Below are 24,568 nucleotides of genomic sequence, written 5' to 3' on the forward strand. Positions count from 1 at the left end.
GAGAGAGAATAAGCATTTAAAATGCTGGTCCAGGGGGCCTGAGCATCGGAGGCTTGTTCACGGCCCAAAGTTGTCAGGCTCCACCTAATTTAGTGGTTTACAAGTTCTTTGTTCTTAGGGTAGATGGGAGGGGGAGGAAGGAATGAGGAAAATGATTAATCAGTGAAGGAGAACTCCTCAGTCATTGAGTAAGATGTATAGCACTGGCGATTTCTGTGAATTCCCTTGAGCAAAGGCGGGTGGCTAAACTACTTAAGATCTTTAACTTATCAGAACTGAAATGGGTGGGAACAGGTTTCAGGAAGAGCCAAGACGTTTGATTATACTCCACTGCTTCAAGGGAGTGTTATCTCCCTGAGCAACCAGTGGAATGTGCTGTGCGGTTGTGCTCTCAGGGAAAAAGACATGAAGGCAGTAAGGAGATTTTTCTCCTCAGAAGCCACCCATGGCTCCCCATGGGTGTCTCACACAGGGGAGATCAAATCAACTGGCACCCCAGAAACTTTCTTTCCCACATACAATTTTTTCATAAACTTTAGATCTTAACCCATCATCAGATATATAGCTTGAAAATATTTTCCCCAATATTTAGGCTATTGTATTTGGTCGATTGATTCCTTTTTCATTTGATGTAGTCTTGCTTATTTGTTTTTGTTTATGTGGACTGAGTTTTTAATATGGTATTCAAAATAATTATTATCAAGGCCATCGTTCATGAGCTTTTTTCTGTGTTCTCTTCTAGGTGTTTTAGAGGTTGCAGTCTTACATTTAGGATTTTTCAACTCATCTTCATTTGATTTTTGTGTATGATGTAAAATGTGGATCCAATTTTTTTCTTTTGCATGTGGAAATCTAGTTTTCCCAGCACTACTCATAGAAAACATGATCCCTCTTCTCATTTTATGATTTTGCTGTAGATTTCAAAAACTAATTGACTACATATGCTTGGATGTTCTGTTCTGTTCCTTTGGTCATGATTCTGTGTTCGTGCCAATTTCAAATAAGGTCATGTGATTCTTCCTACTTCTTTTTTGTTTCTCAAGAATTGTTTTCACAATTTATGGCTCTCTATATAGCTATACAAGTTTTATATTTTGTTTTCTATTTCTGTGAAGAATGCCATTGAAATTTTGTTGGATCGCATTGAATCTGTGTATTGATTTTGATGCTATAAATATTTTAACAATATTAACTCTCCCAATCCATAAGCATAGACAATCTTTCCATTTATTTTTGTCTTCTTAAATTGCTTTTAACAATGTCTCATAGTTTTCAATGGAGAGATCTTTTACTTTCTGGTTACCTTTTTTTAAGTATTTAATTTCTTTGATATGCTTATAAGTCAGATGAGTGTCTTGAATTCTTTTTCAGTTAGGTAATTATTTGTACAATGATGTTACCAAATTCGTTCATTGGTTCTAACAGTTTCTTAAATAGAATATTTGAACTGTCTTTACATATAGGAGCTTGTCATCTGCAAAGAGAGACAACTTTACTTATTTCTTTATAATTTGGCTGCCTTTATTTTTTTCTCATCAGATGTTTATGTTCCCTATTTGATTTGTTTCTGTTTTAATTATTATTTTATTAATTGTGCTAATTTTGAATTTAGATGTTTTTCCTTCTAGTTTCTTAGATACAATGAGATGTTGTTTATTTGGTATGTTTTTTTTTTTAATGTATGCATTTATTGTTGTAATTTTCCATCATAATTCTGCTTCACTGCACACCATAGGTATAGGTATGTTGAGTTTCCTCTATTATTTGCCTCAAGATATTTATGAATTTTTCTTTTCATTTTTCATTTCATCAATTCATTATTCAGGACAATGTTTTAAAAATGCCATGTAGGCTGGGGGGTGGTGGGTCATGCCTGTAATCTCAGCACTTTGGGAGGCCGAGTTGGGCAGATCATGAGGTCAGGAGATCGTGACCACCTTGACTAACATGGTGAAATTCAATCTCTACTAAAAATATGAAAAATTAGCTGGGCGTGGTGGCAAGTGCCTTTTGTGCTAGCTACTTGGGAGACTGGAGAAGGACTATGGCGTGAACCTGGGAGGCAGAGCTTGCAATGAGCCTAGATTGTGCCACTGCACTGCATCCTGGGCAACAAAGCGAGACTCTGTCTCAAAAAAAAAAAAAATGTTCATTATTTGCGATTTTTTTTTTTTAAGATTTCTCTTCTTACTGATTTTTGGTTTGCTACCATGACGGTCTGAAAAAATACTCACTATATTTTTAGCCATTTTAATTTGTTAAGACTTGTTTTATGGCCTTGCATATGGTCTATCTTACAGAATCCTCTAGGCGTGTTACAGCAAAATATATATTCGGCTTCTACATGATGAAAAGTTCTGTATATGTCTGTGGGTTCATTTAGCTAAAACTACAATTCAAGTCTGGCATTTTCTTATTAATTTTCTGCCGAGTTTGTCTTTTCCTTGTTTTAATTGAGGTACTGAAATTTCCTACAACTATTTTATTGCCATTTTTCTCTTCATTTCTATTTATATTTGCTTTAAATATTTAGGTGCTCCAATGTTGAGTGCAGATTTATATATATAACTGTTATAACCTTTTGATGAATTGGTTGCTTTATTATTAAATGATGACCTTCTTGGTCTTATGACAGGTTTTGAATTGAAATCTCTTTTATAGATAGGAGTATAGCCACTCCAAATTTTTTATTACCATTTGCATAGCAGTATCTTCTTCAATTCCTTCACTTTCAGCCCATGTTTGTCCTTAAAGATTAAGTGGGTCTCATAGGTAACATGTTGTTGAATTCCATTTTTAAAATCCATTTGGTCACTCCACAACTTTTAATTGCATAATTTAATTCATTTGCATTCAAGATAATTATTGATAAGTTCTTACTACTGTTATCTTGTTAGTTGTTTCTGATTGAGTCATACATCATTTTTTCCTTTCTTCCTCCCATGTCTGCTTTTAAATGTTTAGCATTTAAATAATTTCAGTCGTGATAAGCTTTGATTGCTTTGTTTTTATCATTAGTGTTGCTGCTGTAGTTTTTGATGGTCTTCAAAGGCTCAGAGAAAACATCTTATACTTAATTATCAACTAGCTTAAGCTGACAACTTTTGTCATATAAAAACTATAGACATTTACCCTCTGTTCCAATTATGTTTTTGATGTCACAATTTATGTCTTTTAATACAGTGTCTTCCTTAAAATCCTATTGGTGACAAGTCTTTTGCTGAATGATTTCAAGCTCCTCCTTTTTTTGTTTATTTTCCCTTAGTGCTTTTAGAATTTTCTTTATTTCTCAACCTTTGAGAGTTTGATTCTTTTTTTGGCAGCACTTTTATTTTTTCTTACACAGTGATGTGTTGCTGAGTCCTAACGTTCTCATATAACAGTAGAAACAAAAATTTGTTATCATGTCTTTAAAGAATCTAGAATATCATACAAAAAAACTTACATAAATTAAAAGGATGAATACATTTACAGGTGTAAATGCAAACTGCTTTCAACTCAAGGCAAGTGACAGCCCACGGTGTTCTGGCAAAAAACATCAGCTAAGAAAGGAAACTGGGTCCTATGGCTTGGGCTTTTCAACCGTGACAGAGAGGCAGGACAGAAGCAACTAAGTCAGGAGTCCTTGCTAGCTGCTAGAGAAATCCCAGAACACTCAGCCCTGATACATTAATACCCTGCACAGATCAGAGACTGCTGACCATGCAGACTCACCAAGCCACAGGCTTGTCTTCCACAAGCACGTTCTTACCTCAGTCATGAAGTGACCAAGCCACGTGCACTAAAGTTTGAGCTCAAAGATATGTACACAGTATTAAACAAATACCAAGGGGAACAACTAACTTGAATACAAGGTCAAAATCAGCAACAAGTTCTATGATCCAGTGCTGATGATATCAGATACAAGCTTCAAAGACAATTTCTTCTCAAAGGCTTATTCCAGTTTCATGAGGCTAGCATGAGGTGTATGCATTTGCTAAGGGCAAATTTATACTTCTTCTGTATTAACCTATGCAGCAAATGCTACACATCTGCTCAGTCCATTTAGAAGCATTTGTGGTGGACGATGGAGGGTCCCAACTCATCATACTCCTGCTTGCTAATCCACATCTGCTGGAAGGTGGACAGTGAGGCCACGATGGAGCCACCAATCCAAACTGAGTACTTGTGCTCTGGTGGTGCAATGATCTTAATCCTCATATTGCTGGGCACCAGGGCAGTGATCTCCTTCTGCATTCTGTCAGCAATGCCTGGGTACACGGTGGTGCTGCCAGATAGTACCATGTTGGCATACAGGTCTTTGCAGAGGTCCACGTCACACTTCATGATGGAGTTGAAGGTGGTCTCGCAGATGTTGCAAGATTCCATGCCCAGAAAGGAAGGCTGGAACAGCACCTCTGGACACTGGAACCACTCATTGTCAATGGTGATGACCTGACCATTGAGCAGTTCATAGCTTTTCTCCAGAGAAGAGGAGAATGTGGCAGTGGCCATCTCCTGCTTGAAGTTCAGGGAGATCTAGCATAGCTTCTCCTTGATGTCGTGCATGATTTCCCACTTGGGTGTGGTGGTGAAGCTGTAGCCTAGCTTGTTGAGGATCTTCATGAAGTTCTCAGTCAAGTCCCAGCCAACCAGATCCAGATGCAGGATGGCATGAGGAAGGGATTAGATCTCCCAGAAGGGCACCGTGTTGGTGACCCTGTGTCCAGAGTCCATGAAAATGCCAGTGATACACCCAAAGTCATAGAGGGACAGCTCATCTCGGATGGCCGCATACATGGCTGGGGTGTTGAAGGTCTGAAACATAATCTGAGTCATCTTCTCTCTGTTCGCCTTGGGATTCAGGGGTTCCTTGGTTAGCAGCACTGGCTGCTCCTCTGGGGCCCCATGCAGCTCATTGTAGAAGTGGTGCCAGATCTTCTCCATGTTGTCCCAGTTGGTGGCGATGTCATGCTTGATGGAGTACTTCAGGGTCAGGATGCTGCGTTTCCTCTGGGCTTCCTTGCCCACTTAGGAGTCCTTCTGGCCCATGTCCACCATCACGCTCTGGTGTCAGGGGCAACCCACAATGGAGGGAAACATGGCTCGGGGAATGCTGTCCCTAGCAAAGCCAGTTTTGCACATGCCAGAGCCATTGTCAATGACCAGCATGGCGATCACTTCTTCTATTGCAATGGGTGGAGGAGTGGGATAGTGGAGCCACAGAAGAACAAGGTGAGGGAGCTGGCAGTGGTGACTGGGAGCGAGAGTTTGATTCTTGTTTGTTGTGGGATAGTTTTATGCAGTGTTAATCTTTTTTGTAGTTTCCGATCTTTCTGAACCTATATATTTATATTTCTCTCAAATTTTTGAAAGTTGTTATTATTCATTTGAATATGCTGTATATAACTTCCTTTTGCTGAACTCTTTCATGAATATTGCTAAATCTTAGATTTTCTTATTTAAGGTAATTCTGTATATCTGGTAAATGTTCTTCATTCTTTTTGATTGTTTTTCTGTTTTGTTCTCTGTGAATTTCTTAATAACCTCTGTTAATTTACTTTTCTTTTCTTTTTTCTTTTTCTTTTTTTTTCTTTTTTTTTTTTTTTTAGACAAAGCCTCTCTGTGTTGCCCAGGCTGGAGTTCAATGACACCACATTGACTCCCTGAAAAATCAAGGTTTCACCATGATATCCAGACTGGTCTTGAACTGCTAACCTCAAGTGATCAACCCATTTCAGCCTCCCAAAGTGCTGTGATTACAGGCCTGAGCCTGCACACCTGGCCCTAATAACTCATTTTACAGCTCACTGATTCTTTATTCTGTTTGATCTATTCTGCTGTTGAAAGCTTTCTGAATTTTAAACTTCAACCCGTATATTTCTCAGTTCTGGGACTTTTTTTATTTTTAAATAATTTCAGTCCATTTCTAAAAATTTCTTTCAGAAGTGTATCAGTTCCTTTTCTGTGTTGTTTTAGAGATCTGAGTTTCCTGAAAACTGATACCTTGAATTCTTGATCCAATAAACACTGATAGCCATCTCATTAATTGGCATTGGTCAACGGTTTATGTTTTGTCCATTTAGGGAGGTTATAATTTCCTGTTTGGTATTATTTCTTGTAGTTGTACATCTATATCTCTTTATTGAAGGAGTAGTTATTTACTTTATTGTTTTCTCTGTCTTATTTTGCATTTTGAGCTTTCTTTAAGACATAAGTATTGTGGGGTATTGTTTGCTTGATTTTGGCTAGGTCAGTGCCTCTGTTTTGGCAGTAGATGATGCCTTAAGCCCAGGTTTATCACGGCTCTAACAAACTTTGAAACACTGCCAGTCTCCTATCTGAGAGATTTTGAAAGGGATATCCTAAGAGTGTGGGAAGGCTCTCTATAGGTTTGTGATCAAGGAAATTATGCACTATACCTCCTACCTTATGGTAATGCTGTACAGGCACTCAGGGTTGACATCTCCTGTGACTGAGATATCCAGGCTGGAGATGGTAGTCCTGCCTTTCTACTTCATGCCTGGTTGTCCTCAGGTTTTTTTTTTTTTTTTTTTTCTCTTTTCAGCACTCACAGGGCTTCCTTGGGTGAAGACAAGAATAAGTCTCCTGCCAGGGAATCCACAGTAATGGGGAATCTGTCCATCCACTTCAACTTTATTTTGTTCTGTGTAGTAACTAAGAGTCGGAGGAGTTTTTTTTTTTCTTTTTTCTTTTTTTAATGTGAATACAGATGAGTATTTTATTTTATTTTATTTTATTTTTTTATTTTATTTTATTATACTTTAAGTTTTAGGGTACATGTGCACAACATGCAGGTTAGTTACGTATGTATACATGTGCCATGCTGGTGTGCTGCACACATTAACTCATCATTTAGCAATAGGTATATCTCCTAATGCTATCCCTCCCCACTCCCTCCACCCCACAACTGTCCCCAGAGTGTGATGTTCCCCTTCCTGTGTCCATGTGTTCTCATTGTTCAATTCCCACCTATGAGTGAGAACATGTGGTGTTTAGTTTTTTGTCCTTGCTATAGTTTGCTGAGAATAATGATTTCCAATTTCATCCATGTCCCTACAAAGGACATGAACTCATCATTTTTTATGGCTGCATAGTATTCCATGGTGTATATGTGCCACATTTTCTTAATCCAGTCTATCATTGTTGGACAATTGGGTTGGTTCCAATTATTTGCTATTGTGAAAAGTGCTGCAATAAACATTCATGTGTGCATGTGTCTTTATAGCTGACCACCAACAGTGTAAAAGTGTTCCTATTTCTCCACATCCTCTCCAGCACCTGTTGTTTCCTGATATTTTAATGATCACCATTCTAACTGGTGTGAGATGGTATCTCATTGTGGTTTTGATTTGCATTTCTTTGATGGCCAGTGGTGATGAGCATTTTTTCATGTGTTTTTTGGCTGCATAAATGTCTTCTTTTGAGAAGTGTCTGTTCATGTCCTTCACCCACTTTTTGATGGGGTTGTTTGTTTTTTTCTTGTAAATTTGTCTGAGTTCTTCGTAGATTCTGGATATTAGCCCTTTGTCAGATGAGTAGGTTGCAAAAACTTTCTCCCATTTTGTAGGTTGCCTGTTCACTCTGAGGGTAGTTTCTTTTGCTGTGCAGAAGCTCTTTAGTTTAATTAGATCCCATTTGTCAATTTTGGCTTTTGTTGCCATTGCTTTTGGTGTTTTAGATATGAAGTCCTTATCCATGCCTATGTCCTGAATGGTAATGCCTGGGTTTTTCTCTAGAGTTTTTATGATTTTAGGTCTAACGTTTAAGTCTTTAGTCCATCTTGAATTAATTTTTGTATAAGGTGTAAGGAACGGATCCAGTTTCAGCTTTCTACATATGGCTAGCCAGTTTTCCCAGCACCATTTATTAAATAGGGAATCCTTTCCCCATTGCTTGTTTTTCTCAGGTTTGTCAAAAATCAGATAGTTGTAGATATGTGGCATTATTTCTGAGGGCTCTGTTTTGTTCCATTGATGTATATCTCTGTTTTGGTACCAGTACCATGCTGTTTTGGTTACTGTAGCCTTGTAGTATAGTTTGAAGTCAGGTAGCATGATGCCTCCAGCTTTGTTCTTTTGGCTTAGGATTGACTTGGTGATTCGGGCTCTTTTTTGATTCCACATGAACCTTAAAGTAGATTTTTCCAATTCTGTGAAGAAAGTCATTGGTAGTTTGATGGAGATGGCATCAAATCAATAAATTATCTTGGGCAGTGTGGCCATTTTCATGATATTGACTCTTCCTACCCATGAGTATGGGATATTCTTCCATTTGTTTGTATCCTCTTTTATTTTATTGAGCAGTGGTTTGTAGTTCTCCTTGAAGAGGTCCTTCACGTCCCCTGTAAGTTGGATTCCTAGGTATTTTATTCTCTTTGAAGTAATTGTGAAAGGGAGTTCACTGATGATTTGGCTCTCTGTTTGTTATTGGTGTATGAGAATGCTTGTGATTTTTATACATTGATTTTGTATCCTGAGACTTTGCTGAAATTGCTTATCAGCTTGAGGAGATTTTGGGCTGAGACAATGGGGTTTTGTAGATATACAATCATGTCATCTGCAAAAAGGGACAATTTGACTTCCTTTTTTTCCTAATTGAATACTCTTTATTTCCTTCTCCTGCCTAATTGCCCTGACCAGAACTTCCAACACTGTGTTGAATAGGAGTGGTGAGATTGGGCTTCCCTGTCTTGTGCCAGTTTTCAAAAGGAATGCTTTCCATGTTTGCCCATTCAGTATGATATTGGCTGTGGGTTTGTCATAGATGGCTCTTATTATTTTCAGATACGTCCCATCAATACCTAATTTACTGAGAGTTTTCAGCATGAAGTGTTGTTGAATTTTGTCAAAGGCCTTTTCTGCATCTATTTAGATAATCATGTGGTTTTTGCCTTTTATTCTGTTTATATGCTTGATTACATTTATTGATTTGCATATACTGAACAAGCCTTGCATCCCGGAGATGAAGCCCACTTGATCATGGTGGATAAGCTTTTTGATGTGCTGCTGGATTTGGTTGGCCAGTATTTTATTGAGGATTTTTGTATCAATATTCATCAAGGTTATTGGTCTAAAATTCTCTTTTTTGGTTGTGTCTCTGCTCAGCTTTAGTATCAGGATGATAACAGCAGATATTGGTGAACTGCAAATGCTGCTGTCTGATTGTTCCTCTAGAAGTTTTGTCTCAGAGGAGTACTTGGCCATGTGAGGTGTCAGTCTGCCCCTACTGGGGGGTGCCTCCCTGTTAGACTGCTTGGGGTTAGAGGTCAGGGACTCACTTGAGGAGACAGTCTGCCCATTCTCAGATCTCCAGCTGCGTGCAGGGAGAACCACTGCTCTCTTCAAAGCTGTCAGACAGGGACATTTAAGTCTGCAGAGGTTACTGCTGTATTTTTGTTTGTCTGTGCCATGCCCCCAGAGGTGAAGCCTAGAGAGGCAGGCAGGTCTCCTTGAGCTGTGTTGAACTCCACCCTGTTCGAGCTTCCTGACTGCTTTCTTTACCTTAGCCAGCCTGGGCAATGGCGTGCGACCCTTCCCTAGCTTCGCTGCCACCTTGCAGTTTGATCTCAGACTGCTGTGCTAGCAATCAGGGAGACTCCATGGGCATAGGACCCTCTGAGCAAGGTGTGGGATATAATCTCCTGGTGCACTGTTTTTTAAGCCCATCAGAAAAGCGCAATATTAGGGTGGGAGTGAACCGATTTTCCAGGTGCCAGCTGTCACCCCTTTCTTTGACAAGGAAAGGGAACTCCCTGACCCCTTGCACTTCCTGAGTAAGGCAATGCCTTGCCTTGCCTTGGCTCGTGCACAATGGGCTGCACCCACTGCCTTGCACCCACTGTCTGGCACTCCCTAGTGAGATGAACCCGGTAACTCATATCGAAATGCAGAAATCACCCTTCTTCTGTGTCACTCATGCTGGGAGATGTAGAGCGGAATCTTTCCTTATTCGGCCATCTTGCCTACCAAACTTTTTTCTTTTTTTTCACACTTGGTTGTCAGCAGAATAGGGGACAAGTGTCATGAATATAAAAGGTCAAATTTTTTACACTTTGCCTGGTTTCTTCACTTCTCTGTCACCCTAGGAGCAGCCTCATTCTCAATTTTGATCTCTGCTTTATTGATGGTGATAATCTCAGCACTGTATACTCAGTTTTTCTGTGGGTGTTCTTTGGGGGTTAGGCTTGGAGGCAATTGATGGCAGCTTCCTTTACTATGCCATATTTTTTATAAAAGTACTCTACTCTAGTTTAAACTTTTTCTGCTTCTTTTTGTATACATTTATGTTATAAATTTTACATTTCTTCTTTTTTATCTATATGTTTACACATATATATTTCTCAAAATTGATTTAGTGCATTTCAAAAGCTTTAGTATGTTTTAATTTTCCTTTTATTTGTGAAAATTATTTAATTCCTTGCAGATTCTTCAGTTAACCATAGGTTGTTGAAGAGTGTGTTTATTAGTTTCCAAACAATATGTATTTTTTCAGTTTTTAGAAAATGAGACTCAGTCAGGTGTGGTGGTCATGCTTATAATCCCAGCACTTTGACAGGCTGAAGTGGGTTTATCACCTGAGGTCAGGAGTTTGAGACTAGCCTCCTCAATACAGTGAAACTCCCTCTCCACTAAAACTGCAAAAATTAGCCTAGCATGGTGGTGTGTGCCTGTAGTCCCAGCTACTTGGGAGTATGAGGCAGGAGAATTGCTTGAACATGAAAGGTTTTGGTGAGTCGAGATCACACCACTGAATTCCAGCCTGGGTGACAGAGTGAAACTCCAACTTATTTATTTATTTTGTAAAGAAAGAAAGAAAAAAAGAAATAAAGAAAAAAAAAGAAAATGGGTCTCTAGTTTTATTCCATTGTGGTTGGAGAAAGCATTATGTGTGATTTCAATAATATTAGATATAATTACACTTGCTTTGTGGACTACCATAAAGTCTATTCTGAAGATAGCTCAGAGAATAACACATAAGCAGTTTAGAAGAATGTGTAGTCAGCTTGTGGACTGTTTTGTATATGTCTGAGAGACTTATTTAGTTTATACTGCTTTTCAAGACCTTTTTTTTTCTTATTGAACTTGGATGTGGTCGCTTCACTCATTATTGAAAGTGGGCTGTTGAAATCTCCAACTATTATTATTATTGCAGAACTGTCTAGCTCCACAAATCTATTTGTTTTTGTTTCACATATTCTGAGGATCTGTTATTAGGTATATATGTAAGTGATATATCTTCTTGATTAGTTAAACAATTTTGATATTTATCTAGTAATTCCACCTCTATTTTGGTTACAGTTTGAGTTATTTTTTCCCTCACTTTTAAAACATTTAAAAAGTTATTCTGCCAGTCTTTGACATTTAACTGGAGTTTATTTGGACTGAAATTAATTGCTGACAAGAATTTAATTTCCTATTTTTGTCCTTTTTTTCTACAAGTTTTGTTGTTGTTATATTTCATTCCTCCAAAACTGCTCATATTTACATTTGTTTTTCTGGGGTACAATTCTGACTCCTTCATTTCTCTTCAGTATATTGAACAGTTATTTTCCTATTGGCCATTAATGGCACTATAATTAATATCTGAAATTTATAATAATACAGTGTGAATTACAATAACTGAGTATTGACATACACAAATCATTTTCCTATATTGCTCTCCCTACCTTTCTACTTTTTTTGTCAAAAATTTTTTGTCATACAATATGTAGTAACAACACAGATATGTAATTATTGTTTTATTCTTTGTCATTTCTTCATTTTATTATTGAATTTTATTTTACTTCATTGAGACAGGGTTTCAGTCACATAGGCTAAACATGGTTCACTACAGCCTTGAGCTCCTGGGCGTAAGGGATCCTTCCACCTCAGCCCCTCATGTACCTGTGACAGAAGTGTATGCCACCACAGCAGGCTAATATTGTTGATTTTCTGTAGAGACAGGGTCACGTTTTTTTGCCTTGACTGGTCTCAAACTCCTGGGCTCAAGGAAATCCTCATCTTTGGTTGGGATTACAGTTGTGAGATACTGTGCCTTTCCTCTTGTCATTTAAATCCAGTAGAAAAATACAGTTACAGAAACCCCATATACAATAATATTGGCTTTTCTATTTCCTGGTGTAATTACTTTATTGATATTCTTTATTTCATTTCTTGATTTGCACATGAGGTACGGGTTTACTTTCACTCCTTATATGTTTTTATCATGTTTGGTAAGGCTGATCTAGTAGTAATGTACTCTCTTTAATTCTGTTTGCTTGGCAATGCCTTACTTGCTCATAAATTTAAATTTTGGTTTGGACAGATATTGAGTTTATGATTGACTTAATTTTGTTTATTTCAGCACTTTGAAGATCTCATCACAGTGACATTTCCTTAAAGTTCTCTATTTATTTGTCTTCTGTCAATTTCAGTGCATGTGTTTCAGTGTGGATGTCCTTGAGTTTATTCTTCCTGGAGAATTTTTTTTTTTCTTTGGAGATACTTGGATGAGTAGATTTCCATCTATCAACACATTTGTGAAGTTTCAGCCACTGTTTATTCAAATATTCTTTTCCTTCACCTCATATTTCTCTTTTATCAGTGGAACTCCCATTATGAATATGTTGATATTCTTGATGGAATCCCATGGCAACCTTAGTTTTGTTCATTATTCTTGCTTCTCTTTTTGTTTCATACACTGAATAATATCAAACAATCTATCTTCAAGTTGCCTCATTATGCTTTTTGCATGCTCACACAAGCAATTCAATCTTTCTAGTTACAGATTATTGATTTCATTTTTTAAATAATGTATGTGTATTTATTGGTATTTTCAATTTTGAATCACTGTTCTACTGGGTTCCCTTAGGTCTTTGAGAACATTAAAATGAAGAGAATTGAAAGATTTCCCTAGTTAGTACCATGCCTGGGCTTTCTGAAATAGTTTCTTTTAATCATGTTTTCTTTGAATGTGCTTTTTTGCATTTATCTTTGAATGGCTTTTATTTTATTGTTGAACTTTGAACACTTTGGATATTATTCAGCATATTTAGATAAAAAATTCTTGACCTCCACAATTGCTTAGTTTGTGGGTTGTGTACTTGTTTAAAACTCTTTAAAGCTAGTTTTGTAGTCTGTGTTCTTTGTCATGTATGGCCACTTAACCTGTTTTCTCTCATATTTTTGTTCATATCTTTTCCTTGACACATTAAAAAAAAATCTAAGGAAGGAAAAGAAAAAGAGGAAAAGAAAGAGAAGAAAAACTGTCCAGAATTTGCATATGGACTCTTTCAGGAACTCTAGTGTTTAGTACAAAGTCAGGAAAAAGTTAAAAGTTTTGGGGTCTTCTCCATGCATGCATCCAAAAATGGGCATACTTCTATCCTTCTAAATATACCAGTAGGAGTCTGGGTGCGGTGGTTCATATCTGTAATCCCACCAATTTAGAAGGCTTAGGAGAACAAATCACTTGAGCCCAGAATTATGAGACCAGCCTTGACATCATGACAAGATCTCTTCTGTATAAAAGAATACAAAAATAAGCTAGTTTTGGAGGCCCATGCCTGTACTGTGAAATGCTGAGGGGGAAGGATTGGTGGAGTCCAGAGAGGTGAGATGCTCAGGAGGCTAAGTTGGCAAGATCATTTGAACCCAAGGAGGTTGCCGCTGCAGAAGGCCATGATCATGCCACAGGATTCCAATGTGGGCCACAGGGCAAGTTATGTGACTATTTAAAACCAAATCCAATATAAACAGCAATAAACTGTGAGAATTTTTCAAAGGTGATTTTCCTCATCAATTTTCTTTACCAGACTCTTATTTCTAGGCGTTTTGTTTGTGTACTGCTTGACCTGACTCTTATTCCTTGCTACTAGTGGCCCCGACTAGTATATTTCCTTTCCACAAATGTCTCCTGGGAGTCAACTTATGCCCCCAAGAAAGCTCTGAGGTGGGCTAAAGAAAAGCTTCTGAGCTAATATTCTCCAAGGGATCCTCAGACATTTTAAATCACACAACCACAATTATTTGAGATAAGCTCCATATTTCCACACGTGCATCAAAATCTGCATCTAGAATCTAATCTTCCTCACAGTTGTCATGAAGCCAAGGAGTTGGTGATGATGGTCAGTTAAAATGCCACATATTGTCTTGCCCAAACTTAGAGGTCAGGTCTTTCTTCATTAAACACACCCCTGAGTTATGTTATTAGATTCCAGAGCTCCAAAAATCAAGTCTGATGTTGTTTTCTCTTCCTTATAGATCTTCACTTTTAACTCAATTAACTTTAATGACAGCTTAAAATAGAAACTTGGTTAAATCTACCTTGCTTTTTAATGTTCAGAGAGGTTTTTCTCGAGATGTAGTCTCACTTTCTCACCCAGGCCAGAGGGAAGTGGTGCAATCTTGGATCCCTGCAGCCTCTTCCAGGTTCAAGGGATTCTCTTGTCTCAGCTTCCTGAGTAACTGGGGTTACAGGCATGCACCCTCATGCCTAAATAATGTTCTTATTTTTAGTAGAGTAGGGGTTTCACCATGTTGGCCAGGCTCATCTCAAACTCTTGCAATGAAGTCATCCACCTCCCTCAGCCTCCCAAAGAGCTGGGACTACAGTCATGGAGCCATCCTGTCCAGACAGTTTTGTAAGATTTTATTTGACACTGCTTCCATCATTATCATGAAAGCCATTCTGTCTTTCATGCCGTAAGAAATGTTTAAGAATATATGTTTCTGTTAGCAACTTTTAAATGATATGATTTTACTATTTTCCAAATTATTAAGAGTTCAGTTACTTCATTTCACAACAGTATGGTAGTTGTTATAAATAATTAAGTTCCATCTTGGGCCAGTTTAATCTCACAGTCCCTAACTAAAGTATCTGAGTGTAAAAATTAACTCTCTAAATAGACTATATAATGTGCAGCTCATATATTATTATTACATTAGTGTTGTTTTATATAATTAAATGTAAGGGTGATATTTTAGGACACTATCCTATTCATCTTGTAGAGTCATACCCTCCTAAGAAGGCAGAATTACACTTGGTAGATGTAGGCATATCAATATAGATTTCAAAAGACACTCTTCAGATTTCACTGGGAAATGAAAACTGAAATGTTACAACTGTTCTGGAAATATGACCCTAACCAGTAAGGAGAAGGCTTGTGACCTCTATGATAAAAGGAATGATAAATAATGAATTACTTGAGATATTTCCACATTTGTTTCCCGTATTGTGTTTTGAATAATAAAAAATGTAAATGACAACTCTAATAATATATTTAAATAAAAAAAACATTTAAATACATTTTAAATTTTAAACATTTATATTTATTTATATGAATTAAATAGTGAGCACACATTTCTTTATTCATATAACAGGCTCTCAAGTATAGAGAAGAATATGTCAAGTTCACACCTCTAAGGGTCTTATAGCTAGGTTGGATAGAAATGGAAGGAGTGAGTGAGAAGATAGCATAAGCTTATCTGCAAGTCAACTAAAATATTGTTTCATAAATATTATATAGACTTAGTATTCAAAAATGTAATACTGAAATTACAAAGTTGTATTATTTATTATAATATTAAACACTTAGAGAGACATTCTTATATCTCAAAATTCTAGCTTAAAATGGTGGATATAATAGTAAATAACACTGAAATGGCCCCTCACTTCATAAAGTAACAGTTAATAGTAAAGCAGAAAGGAACAAGAACAGAAAAGAAAAGAGATGTGTTTCATTCGTTGAAAAGTAGAATAATTCTAGACCCTCAATGAAAAATAAATTGATCAGGGTAACACAGAAGAAGGAAGTAAATTAAGATGTTAATACTATCATTTTGGGAACAGTAAATGATGACCTCACCTTTAATGCATAAACAGCAACAAGAAAAAAAATTGTAGGCAGTAGATAATAGATAAAATATTGGTATAGATAAAATATGAAAGAGATGAGGGAAAATAAGTGTATTTGGAATATCCCCAGTTTTTATGTTATATAGGTGATGCACTTTTGGAAAAAAAATAACAGAAGAGAGAGGCATATAGAAAGTGTAAAGAAGTTCAGGGGAAGTTTTAAATTTGGCTGTCTTAGTCTTGGGGCACTCGTAAGAAAAAAAAAAAAACAATGTATAGAAATTCAGAGATCATATCACTGGTTGAATTCCTTAGAACCACAGATTTAAAACTGAAGAGGCTTTTTTCTCAAAACAACCTCAATAAAAAGCCAGGTGTGATGGTGTGCATCTGTAGTCTCAGCTACTGAGGAGACCAATGCAGGAAAATTGCTTGAGCCCAGCAATTTGAGGCTGTAGTGAGTCAAGGTCTCATTACTGCACTCCAGACTCGGTAACAGGACACTTTCTTAAAAAAGAAAAGGAAAGAAAAAGGGAAGGGAAAAGGGAAAGGAGAAAGAGAAGTAGAAAGAGGTATTCTGTGTAGTTACATTAGTGGTCTAACGAACAGACATCTATGAGATAAAATGAAACAAAACACACTGACAACTAAATAGAGAAATCAGATGAAAGTTGAGTCATGTAATCCAAAGCAAAATAGTATTTCAAGAATGATGGTGTGACTCAGTTTTACAAATACACATGACTGAGTGATATGCAAAAGACAAGTGATACATGGGATTTAGTGACAAGTAGAAGATATGATTCTAAAAACAGGGTAAATTCCTTAAGAAAGGAGAGTTAAGAAAAATAAAATTAAACCTTGTCAGGGCCAACTCTTTCCATGAGTCTTCCTATCACAGGATCTAAATAAATGAGTTGACAGTGGCATATCTAGGACTAAGACAAGCAGGATGTAGATCTAGTAAAGAAAATGATCAAGCCTGGTTTGGTGGCTCACACCTGTAATTGCAGCACTTTGGGAGGCTGAGGGGGTGGATCATTTGAGGTCAGTTTGAGACCAGCCTTGGCAACACAGTGAAACACCATCACAATTAAAAATTCTAAAACTAGCCAAGCGTGGTAGTGCATGCCTATAATATCAGATACTCAGGAGGCTGAGGCCGGAGAATCACCTGAATCCAAGAGGCCAAGGTTGCATTGAACCAAGGTTGTGCCAGAGACCTTCTCTCAAAAAAATTAAACTAAACTAAAATAAAAAGAAATGATCCTGCAGGTAGAATGAAGAAGTAATGGTACAAGGAGACAATAAATAATAAGCAAATCAGTGTTTTAAGAAGCTGGGAAATTCAAAGCAAAGGCAAAGAGGGTCATAACAAGGAGCAGTAAAAAGTACACACAAATCTATACAAGTTTTTTTTTTGGTGGTGATTTCTTAGGAGAAAGAAACACAAAAGAAAGTGTGAAAAAGAAATTTGTCACCATTGCTTTGGTAGAAAGGAAAAAAGGAGAAACACCAACCACAACAAAATAATGTAAATTATACAATGTTAAGCTTTAGTGTTCTTCGTCCCTTCCCATGGTTATTGTTTCCTCAAGAAATAACAGAAGCCAAATATTCAAAATAGAAGAAAACTTTAGCATATATTACTATCTATATATATTAAGCCAAGTTTATTTTAACTGTCATTCTTTTAAAATTTGTATTTTAGATGAAGAAATATAAATATTTATGGGACACAAAGTGATTTTATAATGCATGTATATATTGCAAAATAATTATATTGGGTTATTTACCATATCCATTACCTCACATACATACCATTTCTTTCTTTGTGGTAAGAATATGTAAATTCTAATTTTTAAACAATCTGCATTTTTGAGATAGAGTTTTGCTCCTGTTGCCCAGACTTGAGTGCACTGGTGCAAACTCAGTTCATTTCAACTGCCACCTCCGGAGTTCAAGTTATTGTCTTGCCTCAGCCATTTGAGTAGCTGGGGTGAGAAGTGCATGCAACCAAACCTGGCTAATTCTTATATTTTCAGTAGAGACAGTGTTTCATCGTGTTGGCCAGGCTGGTCTGGAACTCCTGACCTCTAATGATCCTCCCTCTATGGCCACTCAAAGTGCTGGGATTTCAGACATGAGCCACCATGCCTGACCTTCTTTTATTAAACAATTTTGAAGTTGACATTTATTAACTGTGATCACCATTCGGTGCAAAGGATCACCAGAACTTCTTCCTGTCTCACTGAAATTTGTTGTCATTTGATGAACACCTCCCCTTTCTCTATCCACTCCCATCACCACCACACACTCCAATCTCTGACTACTTTTTGTGTGTTTGTAGAAAGAGTCAGGGCCTTGCTGCATTGCCCAGGCTGAAGTACAGTGACACAACTATGGCTCACTGTGGCCTCAAACTTCTGACCTCAAGTTATCCAATCACCTCATCCTCCCATAGTGCTGGAGTGACAGGCATGAGCCACCACATCTGTCATATTCACAGTTTGAATGAGTTCAACTTTTTTAGATTTTACATATAATTGTGATCATTGTATACTTGTCTTTCTATGCCTCTCTTATTTCACTGAGCAAAATATCTTCCAATTCCATTCATTTGATCACAAATAAATAAAATATCTTTCTCCTTTTTTTAAGGCTGTATAGTATATCTCCTTCTGTATATGTGCCACACTTTATCTGTTGCTGCATTGATGAGCACTTGGGTTGTTACCGTATCTTGGCTGTTATGAATAATGCTGAGATGAATACAGAAGTGCAGATATCTCATTGACATGCTAATTTTACATCCTTTGAGTACATATTTGGAAGTAGAGTAACTGGATTATGTGGTAATTCTTATTTTTAATTTAATTGTATTTTTGAAAACTCAATTCTATGACCCCAAAAGCACAGACTACAAAAGCACAACAAAAAACAATTGGATCACATTACATCAAACTGAAGTGTTTCTGCACCACAGAGGGAAAAGTGTGAAAAGAAAATGTTCACTGATAATCTATATGCTATATTACAAACACTTATGAAATTAAAGGTATAAGTTCCAAAAATGTACTAGGTGAAAAATGTATTATGGTTATTTTTTCTGCTTAGTTTTTGGAGCCAGATGGAGTTTGGATTTTGTTTTGTTTAATAAGTTGTACAATTATATTTAAGAAAACAAAAATTATTAATGCATAGTCACATTAGAAAAGTCAATTTTATTTGAAACTACTTCTAAGATTTTGTTGTTTATAATTTTTTATGAGTATCTTTATAAAGTCACACTCACCCTCTTTTCTCTTTCTTCTGTGAAAGTATATATGGATATAGCATACTCATTTATTGAAAATATCTAACCCTTCTCCATGAGTGATAGTAATTCCTCAGCTGCTTACATTTATTATTTTAATGGAATTTTCTCCAGATGCTTACACTATATCACAGTGCTTCTGGATGATTTTCAGTATCTCCTGGCAATACTTTGACTGACCACATTGGTTGCAAATACTGACAGAAGAGGAGCATAAAGCCAATGGCTACTATGTAGGTTATGATGAGCTACACAGCAGTTATTTAGTCGCAAGACTTCAGTAAAGTGTTTCCTCCAGAGTATCTAAATATCACTATTATTATCACATTTTCTAAAAACTGAAAACTGTAGTGTAGGATTGTATGGCCCACGTTGGCCTCTTATCAATTCCTGATTTGACAGCTGCAGTTTCACTGCTGACCAGCAGGAGAATTGATGGCAGCATATACTAGCATGATTAAGATAAGCATCCATAGTTACCCACCAAGCTGGAATTATTTTCTGTGTTGCTAGGAAGATGAGCTCCACTTTTCCAAAACTCCAGCCATGGTGTCAACAATAACACAAAATATGTGATTAATAGAAAATGTAAGCTCCCCTGTTTCAGAGATGCAGGGAAAAATGACAGTCTCTACATGTGAGATAATCACCAAGGAATGCCATATCAAGATATAGATGAATTTTATCACCTGTAGCTTAATGGCAGCAAAGTCGTTGACAGTGTGGATGGCCAGTATATTGCAGTGAATGGCACTTACACAACTGAGAAGAGGGAATATGCATCAGCAATGCTATTAAAGATAAACATGTAAATGTTAGAGAATAATTTTCATTAGTAATGGCCACTTTCTCTTTTAAACTTGCCATGTTAAGATATATTTCTCCCAACCCACCTCCTTCAGAAAATAATTTACTTACAAAAAGGAAAAAAAAAACTGTTATCTTTCCATTATCAGGGATTTAGTAAATATCTGCATGCAAAACATATATTACACCTGGGAAAAACAAATAATAAGTGAATACACACATACCCAAATTTATAAATCTATATACACATTCCCTCAAAATAAAATAACTGGAACACAGGAAATTGGATAGAGACATTCATATCTGATGCTATAAGGTGTGACAGCACCTAGAAAGAAGTCTCAATTAAGAACAAATAAAATTACCTGAACTAGATATTGAAAAGGTAGTTTCTTTTTTATGGAAAGTTAGAGTGTAAAGTAGGAAATTACAGTGTAATGGTGATAACAGGAAATCAGAAATAATCTGTGGAGTCCAAGTAAATTCTGGAAGTGGTGCTGCCAGATTTTGCTGAGTGATGGAATACAAGGTGCTAGAGAAGCAGAAAAATTAAAAGTTTTAGAAATTAAGTGATATGTGTGGGCATGTTTTTGTTTGTGTGTATTTAGGTAATTTTATCAGAAACTTTTTAAGATGAAAATTAATTTAATTTTGACATTGTTATCCCAATAACTAGACTAATATGCACAAGGAAGAAAACCAAAATTATGTAGTAGTTGAATAATCAGTTTAAACAATCTTCTACTACATTCAGTTGAAAAAGTAGAAATTCATTTCATGTATACAGGAGGGTTAAAATAACACAGTCTTCATACACAATGAAATGAAGTCAGAAAACAAAAAGAGGCCAAATAGTCTTTACTCATCTAAAGTAATTGTTCATTTTCTAACACTATTTAGAAAATGAATATCAAGAGTCCATTTATTCCTTCAGGAATACCCAAAGAGAAACTCTAAAGCAATAACATTCTTAACTGCATTTATGAGAAATAAGACTGAAAAAAAGAAATGACCTAAAAGTTAAATTTTAGAAAGTAAATTTTAGCTGGGTGTGGTGACTCAAACCTGTAACCCTAGCACTTTATCATGCTGAGGTGAGTAGATCACTTGAGCCCAAGAAAAACAACAACAAAACACCAAAAATGTCAGCCAGCCATGGTGGCACTTTCCTGTAGTCTCAACTATTCAGGAGGTGGAGGTGAGAGGCTTGCCTGGGCAAAGGAAGTAGGCATAGTACATTTTGCCTTGGGACTTTTATTTGCCTGTCCCCTTACCCCAGCACTTTATGAGGTTGATACCCAGGGGTAATCATGTAGACCAACGCTGGCAACAGATAAGAAACTATGACCTCAGCAGAATGGAGCTGAGTTCCAGTCAATATTCCTGCTGATTGACTACAGTAACCTCAGGCACCAAATAAAGGTCAGAGGGGAGACCATGGAAGCTACAGGCCTTGAGTGCACCCAGTGCTCAACTGTGTGATGCAGGTGCAACCTTGCACTGAGTCAACATTGTCGGTCAAATTACTCCAGCCATGAAAGTCTGCTCATTAATGTTTCCCTTCATGCTACCAGGGCTGAAGTTATCATAGACTTAAAGACCTTAATTTCCTTCTTCTCCTTGCCCTGAATCTCTGGACAGCCTTACTGTGGAAGAAAGCCTCCAAACAAAGACAAACTACAAACACTGAATTAGGCACCTACATCACTGCATAGACATTGATGCATAGTCACAAGCATTAGGATCAATGAGAGAAATATGATGTCATCAAGTGGTCAAAATAAAGGGCTGTTGGTGACTGACCCAAAAGAAATGGGCATGGACACATGGCCTGACAAGAAATTCAAAATGCTTGTTTTAAGACAATGCAGTGAACTTCAGCAAAACACAGAGAACTCTGAATTTTATCAGAGAAACTTACAGGTGAGATTAAAAAATGGGAGGAAAAAACAAACAGAAATCTTGAAGAATAAAACACAACAATATAAAAAATGCAATTGACAGCAGTGACTATAGAAGTGGTCAAGCATCAAAACTCAAAGACAGGTCAATTTAAAATGTACAGTCAGAGAAGAAAACATAAATAAGATTCATAAGATTAATGGGATAACCTCCAAAGAGCAAATATATCAGACAGTGGCATTGAAGAGTGTGGTAGAGCTGGGTGTGATGGCTCATGCCTATATCCTCAGCACATTGGGGTCCAAGGTGGGTGGATCATATGTTATCAGGAGCTTGAGAGTAGCCTGGACAATATGGTGAAACCGTTTATCTATCATTAAAGAAAAATTAGCCGGGTGTATTGTTGGACATCTGTAATCCCAGCTACTCAGAAAGCTGAGTCAGGAGAATCACTGGAACCCAGGAGAATCACTGGAACCCAGGAAGCCGATGTTGCAGTGAGCCACAATCCCACCATTGCACTCCAACCTGAGAGACAAGAGCAAACCTGCATCCCAGAAAAAATAAAAAAAGAGTACAAAGCTTATTTGAAGAAATAATAACAGAAGCCTTTCAAACAAATAAAATATAAATATTCTGCTATAGGAATGTCGAAGGCTTACAATCGCATTCAATTGCTATAAAAAGATCCCCATGATTTAATATTATCAAGCCACTAAACATCAAAGACAAAGAAACGATACAGAATTAAGCAGGAGAAAAAAAATAACATACTATACCAGGAATTCATCTATATGAGTAATATATGCATATACATAATACAAATGTTAATAGATCCACAGGAAGAAAAAAATGCAAGATAATACTAGAAACCTTCAGCACCTTACTTTCAGCAATGAATAGATAATGCAGACATAATTTAATAAGTAAACATTGGATGAAAATGTGATGTAGAGAAAATGCTAAAAACAGTTATTGAACTATCCATCCAAGAGCTATAGAATAAACATTTTTCTCCACTGCATACATGAGACATCTTCCAGCATATGTCACACATTAGGTAAAAAATCACATCTTAATGAATTTGGAAAGATCAAAGTCATATCAAGTATCTCTTCTGAAATCATAATTCATAAGTATATTAAAATTAAACATGCTCCTGAATAACCAATAAGTCAGTGAAGACATTAAAGAGAAAACACCATATTTCTTGAGACAAAAATAGAAACACAGCACACCAAAACCTATGAGATTCAACCAAAGCAGTTTTAAGAGGGAAGTTATGACAATAAATGCCTTCAACTACAAGAAGATATCAAATACACAACTTGATGTTTCAATGAAGGAATTAGAAAATAAAAATCTAAACTCAAAAATAAAAAAAAAACAAAAAAGAAAACAAAGTCCCTAATAAAGGAAATCAGAGCCATAAAAGAGATACCATCACTGATATCCAGAAACAAATTAATAGTAAGAAATCAAATCAGCAATAAAAGGTCACCTATTAAAAAGAAGCCCAGGACCTGATGTATTCACTGCTGCATTCTACCTAACACAAAAAGAAACTACTGCCACTTTTTTTTTAACCTAGTCAAAACATAAAACAAAAAGGAAGATATGGGAACTGTTCCAACTCATTTCATCGGGATGGCATTATGCTGATTACAAAACCAGACAAGGATACAAGAAAAAGGAGAAAACTATAGGCCATTATATCTGATAAACGTAATGTAAAAATCCTCAATAAAATACTGGGAAAATTACTTATAATGACCATTTAGAAAATCATTCACTGTGATCAAGTGAGATTACAGGGATGCAGGAATGGTTTAATACACTAGAATCATTAAATGTCATACATTATATCAACAAAATAAAGAACAAAATCCATGCAGTCATTTCAATAAGTGAAAAAAAAATTGACAAAATTCAACATTTTCTCAATAAAATCTCTTAACAAATTATGCGTGGAGCAACTGTAACTCAACACAACAAAAGACATAGACCCAAATAACCAGATAATGCCATATATACAAACCCTTAGCTAATATCACACTCAAAGGGAATTAAAAGGTGAAAGCTTTTCTGTGAAGATCTGAAGGAAGACCAGGATGTTCATTTTCACTACTTCTATTAATGTAACAATAAGAGTCCTTAGCCAGAAAATTAGACAAAAGAAAGTAAGAAAACTTACCCAAATTAGACAGGAATAAGTAAAGTTGTCCATATATGCTAATGACATACTATGGAAATCCTTAAAGACACAACTAAAAAGTAGTTAGAACTAATACAGAAGGTCAGTAAAGTCTCAGCTTACAAAATCAACATATGAAGTTGCATAGCATTTCTACACACTAACAGCAAAATATCAAAAAACAAACAATTAAGAACACAATCTCATTCACAATAAGTATGGGGGATAAAATGGAGTAAATTTAACCAAGGAGATAAAAAAAATCTGCATTCTGAAATCTATGAAACACTAACAAAATGTTAAAATGACATAAATAAGTGGAAATATATTTATGTTCATTGACTGGAAAAAGCAATATGGTTAAAATGTTTATATGATCCAAAGAAGTGCACAAGTTGAGTGCAGTTTCTATCAAAACACCAATGACATTTTTCACAGAAATTGAAAAAAATCCTAAATAAATATGAAACCACAAAAATAAAACCATGAATAGCCAAAGCTATCCCGAAGAT

At 36.3% G+C, this 24,568-nt stretch overlaps 2 pseudogenes; both read right to left on the reverse strand.

The window, feature by feature from the left end:
• Nucleotides 1–3,990: 3,990 nt before the first annotated feature.
• Nucleotides 3,991–5,169, reverse strand: LOC129053134 (actin, cytoplasmic 2-like; annotated as a pseudogene).
• A 14,315-nt stretch (nt 5,170–19,484) lies between these two features.
• On the reverse strand, nt 19,485–19,961 carry LOC129053165 (testis-specific XK-related protein, Y-linked-like; annotated as a pseudogene).
• Between the last annotated feature and the right edge of the window lie 4,607 nt (nt 19,962–24,568).

This window comes from Pongo abelii, chromosome Y (assembly GCF_028885655.2).
Source record: "Pongo abelii isolate AG06213 chromosome Y, NHGRI_mPonAbe1-v2.0_pri, whole genome shotgun sequence".
NCBI lineage: Eukaryota > Metazoa > Chordata > Mammalia > Primates > Hominidae > Pongo > Pongo abelii.